The sequence below is a fragment of the Ceratotherium simum genome, unplaced genomic scaffold, assembly GCF_057802395.1.
Source record: "Ceratotherium simum simum isolate JZ-2026a unplaced genomic scaffold, ASM5780239v1 HiC_scaffold_54, whole genome shotgun sequence".
Lineage (NCBI taxonomy): Eukaryota > Metazoa > Chordata > Mammalia > Perissodactyla > Rhinocerotidae > Ceratotherium > Ceratotherium simum.
The window spans coordinates 29,124-39,272 of NW_028261270.1; the positions used below are offsets into that span (position 1 = coordinate 29,124).

General features: G+C 39.6%; 1 long non-coding RNA gene across 3 annotated transcripts; it reads left to right on the top strand.

The window, feature by feature from the left end:
- The first annotated feature begins 2,380 nt into the window (after positions 1-2,380).
- Positions 2,381-10,062, top strand: LOC147911159 (uncharacterized). 3 transcript variants are annotated; one of them, XR_015551510.1, is made up of 5 exons: positions 2,381-2,837; positions 3,990-4,038; positions 4,841-4,887; positions 5,267-6,063; positions 9,489-10,062. It is a non-coding gene; the product is annotated as an uncharacterized LOC147911159 (long non-coding RNA). The 3 variants fall into 3 exon arrangements; XR_015551509.1 differs by lacking the exon at positions 9,489-10,062 and having other exon boundaries at positions 3,990-4,050; positions 5,267-9,133; XR_015551508.1 differs by lacking the exon at positions 9,489-10,062 and having other exon boundaries at positions 5,267-9,133.
- Positions 10,063-10,149: the final 87 nt, after the last annotated feature.

Genomic DNA, 10,149 nt, shown 5'->3' on the forward strand with positions numbered 1-10,149 from the left:
CTTAGACACTGTTGGCAGGAATGGAAATTGTTAAAACTTCAGAGGATGATTTGGCTGCAGCTCATCAAGTTGCAGATGCACATCAGCCTCTGGCCCAGCAATCCACTCACAGGCAGGTGTCCATTCTAGGGAATCCAAGTGTGCTCGAGGAGACACACACAAGTATAGTCATTAAACATGGTAAGAGACTGAACTAATTGTGGTTAGTAGTTATTTAAAAAAGAAAGGAAAAAATGCACATGGGAAAGAATCAACCCTGCTGGCTACATATATGATCTGGGAAGGTAACTCACTGGTTTGTCTCCTTAGTAGTACGTAGCACAGAGAGCACTGTACTAGGAATCTGGAGACAAGCATCTGAGCATATAGTTCCAACTCTGCCACTAAGTAGCAGTCAGACTATGGACGACTTAACTCGAGAAACCTCACTTTCCATTTCCTGGAAAATGAAGAGTTTAGGCTCTACAACCACTAAAATTATTTCCAACTCCACAATTCTATGATTCAATAAGCCAACTATCAAAAATTATATTCCAAAGTACCTATAAAAAACAGTTGAGAAACTGTTTTTCCCAGACACCCTGAAATTAGAAACTATCAGGGAAATAGGACATCTTAAAATATTGATAAATAAAATGGCCCAAATTTCTTGGTACGTCTATGACGAGCTGTTTAATCAAGATGGTAACTCAGAAAGAGCATATAAGCAGCTAAACCCACCATATTGACTTGAGTCACCCTCAGGAAAAACATATGTCTTCTCCCATTTTAACATTCCAAAACAAATTCACCATACTAATGAGTCCATCTTGTCAAGATCAGGTCTGTCTAGCCAAAAGTCATTCATGTATATGGTAACATTTACTTGATTTTTTAACAAAGATAAAACGATGAATGGCTTTTTGTATTTTTGCCTGTTTCATCTATAAAGATCTTGCATTATAATTTAATAGCTTCAGCCTGCTACAATAATTTAAAGAGCCTTTTGAAACTTGTAATATGTCATGTCCAACAGGATCTAGTAAAAAAATCAGTAGTTCACAATCCAAAAAATCTTATTTAGATTCATTACCAACAATACTTACACTTCAAAGACACCAATAACCAACATGTCATTTGTTCCTCCTGCAGAATTTCATAGGTTGTTAAATTCTGGTATCATCCAAAAGCATAATTAGGATGCTATCATTAAAATGTATTTTTTAAATCAGAAATATTAAAACTAATCATTAAACTATTAAACTAAATGATTAAATATTAAAACTAATGGCAACTCATGATCTGTTGTCTTTCCCTATGGTTTATCTTTTCTAGAATATCATATAAATGAAATCCTATGGTATTTGGCCTTTTGACCCTTCACCCTCTCAGTCAAATCAAAATTTGAAAATTCTTGTTCTATGGGCTTTCCAAATCTAAATTCTTACGATTCTAAATGAGTATGGAGACAAAACACACACTACATACTACTTCTAAAAACCTCCTCCTTATCCGATTTTAATTTTAGCACCAACTGCCAAGAAAAACCTTTCCACTGAAACCAAAATTCCGTACACATTATGTCAATCATCAATGGATCAGTCATCAATCTATCTTAACCAAAGGTGAGTTATTATTAGGAAGTTACATAATTTTCACCAAAGACTGTTTAAAGCTCCTTTCATTAAATGCAGTTTAGAACCATTCACAGGCTTCAAAGTTTGCCTTGCAAATATAGAGTCAATTATCAGAAACCATTAATCGGACTGGCTTTTCTATAAAAGTGGTCCCAAATAAGTAGGAATGTTTATTTGTTTAAAGAAAGCAATCAGGAGCCCAATAGCCTGAGTGGAGTCAGGCAGAGGAGCACTGACCACAGTTCCTCTTCTGAAGGAAAGTGTTCACCCGGAGATGTAGCGACCTGGCCTAGACAGGGTCCTGGGGGAGCGCGAACTCAAGGGCGCCAGCAGAGGGCTGGCGACTCCCTGCCGCCCCCTGCACCTCCGCTGGGTGGGCAGGAGGCCCTGCCGGGGTGGGGCCCCGCCAAGGCAGAGGGACCGGCCGGCCAGGTGGCACTCCTCTGCTCCTCCAAGGGACAGAGGTTGGCCTCCCCCGCCTGGGGCAGCCCGCCAGCAGCCCCGTCCCCCGACCCCATCCGCCGCCCCTGACACCGCGCTCCCGCCATCTGCGCAGAGATCTCCACGCAGAGCCCGCCGCCCACCACCTACCTCGGCGCCGCCTCCTGCCCAGCGCTCCTCCACACTGCAGAAAGGAGAGCTCCCCAGCGCTGAAAATCCTGGAGGAAGGATCCAGAAATCGCCAGTCCCCCCACACAAACCTCTGCGGCAGCCACCTCCAACCAGGGACCGGCCTCCAGTGCACGCACCGCCGCACTCTCCAGCTCTCCGGCCCCTCTGCCGCTCAGAGCGCTGGTCCTGCGCATGCGCGGGCCTCCGAGAATACAATGGGAACCGCTGGGGAGGCGCCGGGAGGGGCGTGGGGATTGAGGTGTCCCTGAGAGGGAGAGCGGGATCAGGCTGCCACTCTGCAGCCCTTGACTCTGCTCTCCCTGGATGATCGTCAGCTGCTGGATAAGATCTGCTTTCCCTTGAGGTGGCTCCTCCTGTCCTGAGAAGCTCGTCACACGATATAACATTTGTTTAAAAGAGAACGATGATATCCTTAACTGCACATGTGTCGTGTCCCCAGAATTCTTTGCTTCCCCAGAAGAGTAGACGGCGAGCAGCTGGGACCGAGTTCTGACCCAGGAAGGAAGGACACTGAGAGCACAGCTGTCTCCCCTCCGGTTCCTTCCCCTGATCTGTGGCCCTGATGGGGCTATGGCGTTGGGGACTCATGTAAGTGACAAGGCTCAAGTGTTTGCCCATGGTATTACATTTCTTATGGTTTAGTGGTTAAAACGGGAGGCTAGCTCTCAGTTTTTCAGATGATTTCACTTGCAGAAATGTCTTTGGACAAAGAAGATTGTTTTCTTAATTTCTGATTTTTGTAATCAATAACAATATTAAAATACTTATTTCTTAATCTCATTGACATGCTAAAACAAACAGCTCACTTGGTTTTCACCAAATTGGCCACATTTTCATTAAAACTTTGGAAGTATTGCTGTTTGAGGTAAAGAAAGCATTTGGGAAGAATAATTACCCTTAGATAATATCTTCCCAGATAAATGTACAAACACATAGTTATGAGCCATTCTGAGGGGCCTGGGAAATCCAGTTTGAGTTCTACAATGGATCATCTGAAGTAAGGTTAAATTAGTAATTTTCTGAGGAGTTTGCAAGTAAATATTCATGTCACCTTCATCAAATAGGTCTGGTGATTTAAATGAAGGTTGAGCTTAATGATAAAAGTTTTCAAGAGACTGAGAAATATTAAGTAAGTGTGCTTAAAACAAAAAGGTGCAAATTAAAGTAAAGCCCGCCATTATCCTCTTTAAAACAGAGTCACAGTAGCAGTATTGTCAAGGTATGAGAAGGCATAGAAATGCTTTATAAAGTCAATTCTTCACTTCTAAAGGACCTAATGTGACATTCTAGAAGTGTCCATAGTCTTTCACTCATCTAGATTAAAATTGCTCAATTTATATTTTAAAGACTAATGAATCTGAGGGCAAAATATTCAAGGTCAGTGTTTAATTGTTCTTCATTGTTGCAAAGTACATGGGTATAAAGTGTGGCTGAAATCCATGGTCTTGGAGAAGAAAAATATATAGAACTTATTTATCACTCTCACAGCATGTCCTGACTTAATCCTACAAATATCCCAAGAATAAAGCCTCAGTGAATTCCATTCTTTTCTTAGATATGACAACTTTCATTCGTAATGAATATTCTCAAATTAGGCTCTAGCTAATAATTATGTTCCTGATGCAAATAGGCAAGAATAGAGAATCAATCCTTGATTAACTTGGGCTCAAGAGGACTACTTAGAACCAAAATTTGTTTTTTGCTTTGTTTTTCTTTATTGATTTCTTTCTTTCTCCTCAGCGGAGTCGGCAGATACATGACACACAACGCTGAGAGACTGGAGAGCAAGGTCTTGAAGAATGTGGGATTTCCTAATCTTCCAGATCTTATCTTTAAAATTCTATGATTTTTGCTATTTATATAGGGGTTCATTTTTTCCATTATTTCTAATAGTGATCATAATAATGAGACTACCAAAACTTAGCACCCGTGAAGCATTTTTCATTGTAAAAATTTACGTTACTCGGACAACTGTTAATATTTTAAAAAGCCACTAAGAGCTGATATGATGCTCAGAGGATTTTTAGGGTAGTGAGACTGTTCTGTACGTAATGGTGGCTACATGTCACTATATGTGTGTCAAAACCCATGGAACTGTACAACACAAAGAGTGACCCTTAAACTAGGGACTGTAGTTCATAACGTTTCAATATTGTTCATTCATTGTAACAAACATATCATACTAATGCAAGGTGTTAATAATAGGGGAGATGGGGCTTGGGAGAGAGGAGAGAGGAAGTGCGTTGAGTGTATGGAGCTTTATGCACTATCTGTTCAATTATCTGTAAATCTAAAACTCTACTTTTAAGAATAAAGTTTTTTGGAAAGGCACCAAAGGGTAAGCTAACACGTAGGGCATCTATTTTGTGCAGAAGGGCAAGGAAGAAGTTGAAATGATTTAAAAGGTTCACCTTGTGACAGTTTCAATTATGGTGTGTTTCTGAAGCCTTAGACAAGGGCAGGACATAGAATTTGAGACATGAATGAAATAAAGGAGAAGGAAGACATCAGAGTGATCAGACCTGATCAATTAATATTTAGGACAAATTACTAAATTGGATGGATTTGTTTTTATTTGCTTTGCTTTTTAGAAACCTTACACCTTTCTATGAAAGCCACACATGCACAGTGTCAACAGGTATGTTTCCTACCGAGCGGCACCTGCTTCTCTCCCTCTGCATCTTCTATTCCTTTCCCCCGCCTCTCACTACCTCTGACTGATGGTCGCTGTTTCTATCTCCCTTCCCTACTCTTCCTCTCTCCTGTTTGGTTTTTTTTTTTTCTTTATCTTTGTGCTCCTTTCTCCTCTAACACATCAGACTAACCATAACCTTCCTGGTCATTGTTTAGTTCCACTGAAGGAACTCAGTGGTTTCCATCAAGAAATGATAGATCAGTGTTCTGGGGAAAATTTCTCTATTTCGGCTACTTCTCCACCGTCAATCTGAAGCAGGAAAATTTCTTGAACGTTGAACCAATTTTTTATATTTTTTTTCTTTTTTGAATCCAAATTTCAGAGCTCCTGGTAATATTGGAAAAATTCCTGAAGAAGGCTGCCTGGAGTTTGAGCCGATACTTCTTCTTATGGCCATAAAGAGGAATCCTTATTTTGGCCATGGGGCCTCAGGAGAAGCCCTCGTGAGAGAGGAATCTTTGCTAACCCTATGTTGTACCTAGGACTGGCTTCTCCTAGAACAGTGGTTCTCCAACTCCAGTGTGCATTAGAACTGTGTGGAGGTCCCCTACAACACAGAATGCTGAGCCCATCCCACAATTTGTGATCCAGTAGGATGGCGGACCCAAGAATTTACATCTCTGACCATTTCCCAGGTGATACTGCTGACCAGCTACACATTGAGAACCACCGGCTTAGAAACCCTAGGTTTCAAAGGATGCTTTGCTTGAGCAGACAGCCAAAACTATCAAAATCTTAATCAAGATTCACCAACAACTTCAATGTGTTGGCATTTGGATCTAGAGGTTCCTGAATTTTCAGAGACTAAAGCAAACATTACACTGAGTTCAAGGTTTGTGACTCTCCTAAGTGTCACCCAATTCCTTTGCTTGCTTTCGTCGACCCCTACTTGGCTAGGAAAGAATATTAAAAACAAAGCCAAGTTTGATTATTTAATCTTCAGTCAATTCAGACATTTTTGAGGAAGATTTTTTTGACAGAATAGCCAACTTTCTTTTATCTACAATATTGGAAACGAATTATTAGTGATAACAATGGTTATTTACTGAGGACCTAATATGTCTCAAGCCCTTTACAGACTTTTATTGCTCTGCTTCTCAGAACCCTACGGCATCCCAGGTGTGTTTACTGTTTCTCCACCACTCCTCTAATGAACCCCCCAGACCACACTTATATTTGACTTCACCATGCCTTCTCTCATTTAATTTAGCAGTAGATTAAAATTACAGAAGAAACTTGAAGGGGTCTTTAGCCCCAGCAGGCGAAGGTCTAAAGTCTATCGACGACAAATGGCTTAATGTTTGTTTCTGAGAAGTTTCCAGGGACAAAATCTCCACAACCTCCAGAAACCAGTTCTGTTGATTATTAATATCTCTAATCAATGATATACATTAATTAATTGGTTTTTTATTGATTGGTTGATTGCTGTATTACTTTGCCATATGATAAAATTTTTCTTTGTGTTATTTAAATAATTTTCACTTTATATCCACTTTTTAAATTTAGCCTTCTCTGGACCTCCTCATACATTGAAGATGGTAATTGTCACCTATTAGCGTTTTCCTCTTCTGTTTAGATAACCTCAGTTTCTTTACTGTATTAAAAATATTTAATAAGTTCGGCCCAGTGGCTTAGCAGTTAAGTGCGTGTGCTCCGCTGCCGGCGGCCCGGGTTCGGATCCTGGGTGCACACCGATGCACCGCTTCTCCGGCCATGCTGAGGCCGCGTCCCACATATAACAACTAGAAGGATGTGCAGCTATGACATACAATTATCTACTGGGGCTTTGGGAGAAGAAAATAAATAAATAAAATTATAAAAAATATATATATATATTTAATGTGTTGTGCTTTTTTTCTCCAGTTCTTCTCTAGGTTCAATTTATTGGGTAGTACAGTGGAAAGATGACTTCAGAGGTCCTGTGTGGTACAGAATCATCTTTGTACTGTATTCAATGTGAATAAATTCTATATTAGTTTTGTGTTCATTCTAATCTGGAATCTGAACCTTTCCTTCCTTCCTCTCTCTATTGTCTGGAATAGTTAATAATCCCAGACCTAGAGTTTTACTTGTGGAAAGTGTTTCTTGTTCTTATTGGTTAGTTGGCTTGACATTCTAATAATTCAATTTATGTAGTAGATATGTGAGTTTTCCTATTTTATGTTTTTTTGTGTGTGTCAGTTTCAGTATATGGGTTTTTTATAAAGTGAATTTTGACCTTTGATGTCTAATTCATAGTGTTAAGTATTTCACAAAATGGTGTATCTCATTAAGATCTAAGCACTCTGTAGAGAATACTTCTTATTTATTTTCTGATACTGGTCATTTGTGTTTCATTTCTTTTTCTTTTCCTTAATCGGTTTTGCTAGTGGTTTATTAACATTATTAATATTTTGAAAATACCTTTTAGCTTGATTTATTTCTTTAGTATTTTTCTATTTCATTGATTCTTATCTTTATTATTGTTTCCTATCTGTATTTTTTCCAGTGTTATTCTCTTTTAATTCTTGATACAGAAGCTGAGATTGTGGATTTCCTGTCTTTCTTCCATACTCATACATTCATTTAAGGCTACACACAGATGTAGCTGGTATCTCTTGTCTTCCCTAGTGTATTTCTAAATTCTGTGCTGCAAGCCATGTCTGCCCCATAGTGTCTCCAGCCCACGAGCCTGCAACGATGCCAGCCTTTGTGTGTCTCCATCCCTCTACCTGAAGCTCATATCTTGTGTCCAGTGTCACCATCTCATATGACAGCAGCCCATGTCTGCCCTTTTGTGTTGTCAAGATTTTCTCTCCCTTCTGTCCATAACACCTCTCAAAAGTCTCCATTCCTTGTTCCTGTAGCCCTTGCCAACCCATATGAGTCTCCATCCCCTGTCTCTAAAACCCATGTCAGACAACTAATGTCATTCTCTCACTTACCTGCAGCGCGTATATTTTCCTCGAGTGTCTCTATCTCCTGTGCCCACATTTTATACCAGACCTCACGTGTCTCTCTCACTCCATGTGTCTGCATCCCTTTCCATCCCTGAGTGTGCCTGTCCGCTGTGCTTCAGCCCATGCCAGCTCGTGTTTGTCTACATTCTCTGTGCCTCCAGCCTATCTAGACAACCAGTGTTTTCATCTACTGTTCCTCTAGCCCCTGTCCGAACTCCTGTGTTCCCTTATCCTGTGCCTGTAGCCCATGTGTGCCTCAAGTGTCTTCCCTCAGTGTCCCACGCTTGGGTGTCATTCACTTGTTAAAGGACATCTTGGTTCCTTCTAGGTTTTGGCCACTGTGAAGAAAGCTGCTTTTTAGATGTTCTTAGGGGACTGTGTGTGGATGTATATTTTCACAGTAGTTGGAGAAATACACTGCTGCACAATTGGTGCACCATATAGTGACACTATATTTAGCTTCACAAGAATTAACAAGATGTCTTCTTTTTTTTTTTAATTCTATTTATTTATTTATTTTTCCCCCAAAGCCCTAGTACATAGTTGTATGTCATAGTTGCACATCCTTCTAGTTACTGTATGTGGGACGCGGCCTCAGCATGGCCGGACAAGTGGTGCGTCGGTGTGCGCCCGGGATCCGAACCCAGGCCGCCAGCAGCGGAGCATGCGCACTTAACCAGTAAGCCACGGGGCCGGCCCGCAAGATGTCGTCTTAAGAGGTTGTACTGTGTGTATTCCCATCAGCAGTGAATGAGATGTCCTATTGTCCTACATCCTCACCAGTAATTGGTATTGTCAGTTTTTGGGTTTTAGCTATTCTACTAGAAGAGTAGAGTATCTCATTGGTGTTTTAATTTGCTTTTTCTTAATGCACAATGGATTTTATTTTCCAATAATTCCTTGTTGTTGAGAAATTTATATTTGCTTATTTCCCCCGTACATATGTATTTTTGGTAACTTGTCTATTCATATTTTGGTCTATTTATTTTAATTTAGGGAGTTTGTTTTCTTGTTGCAGTATTTGATTGGTTTTTTGAATATTTTGGATGCAGGTCTTTCTGCAGATATGTGTTTTACAAATGTATTATCCTAGTCAGGAGTTTGTATTTCCACTCTGTGAATGCTGTCTTTCCCAGACTGGACTGTTTAAATTTAACCAAGTCCACTTGATCAATTATTTTCTTCATGGATGGTGCTTTTTGTCTTGTATATGAAAACTAATCATCAAACTATAAATCATGAAGATTTTCTCCTGTTTCCCAGTATGATTTTTACAGTTTTGCATTTTATATTTCAGTTGATGAGTGATTTTGAGTAAATTTATGTCTAAGGTGCAAAATTTGTGTCTTTGTTCATTTATTTCCATAGGGTCATCCTTTTTTATCATCACCATGGTTGATGATGACTAGAGACTAAAAGACTAAAGACCTAAAAGACTATTGTTTTTTATGTTGGAGTGCATTTATTGTCTTGACCAAGATCAAGTTGTCTGTATTTGCAAAGGTCTATGTGTGGACTTCCCATGCTTTTTCATTTACCTCTGTGTCTATTCATTTTATTCTTTATTTATTTTTTAATTTTTATTTATTTATTTTTCCCCCAAAGCCCCAGTATATAGTTGTATGTCACAGCTGCACATCCTTGCAGCTGCTGCACGTGGGAAGCGGCCCCAGCATGACCAGAGAAGCAGTGCATCAGGCCGCGCCCAGGATCCGAACCCGGGCCGCCAGCAGCGGAGTGTGAGCACCCAACCGCCAAGCCATGGGGCCCGCCCTATTCTTTTTAAAATATTTCGGTTCAGATATTTTTACGGGGGAGAAAAATAACTAAATAAAATTATTTTAAAAAATCACGGTCTCTTGATTATTGTAGTATTGTAAAATATCACAGTCTCTTGACTTTGTAATTAATCTTGAAATTGAGAAGTGTGAGTTCATCAATTTGTTCTTCATCAGGATTGTCTAGACCACTCAAGGTTTCAAATGAGTTCTTCAATATCTACAAAATAGCTTGGTGAGATTTTTATTGGAATTGCACTGGATCTTTAGATCAATTTAAGAAGAACTGACATCTTAATAATATTGTGACTTTTGATCATGAGCAAGGAATATATCTCAATTGATTTATTTTTTCCTTTATTGCTTTTAAGAGTGTCTCATATTTTTTTCCACAGATATCTGCAAATATTTTATTGGATTTACACTTGAAGATTTCTTTGTGTATGTGTGTGTATTGTTAACGGTATTGTTTCATATTCCAATTATTT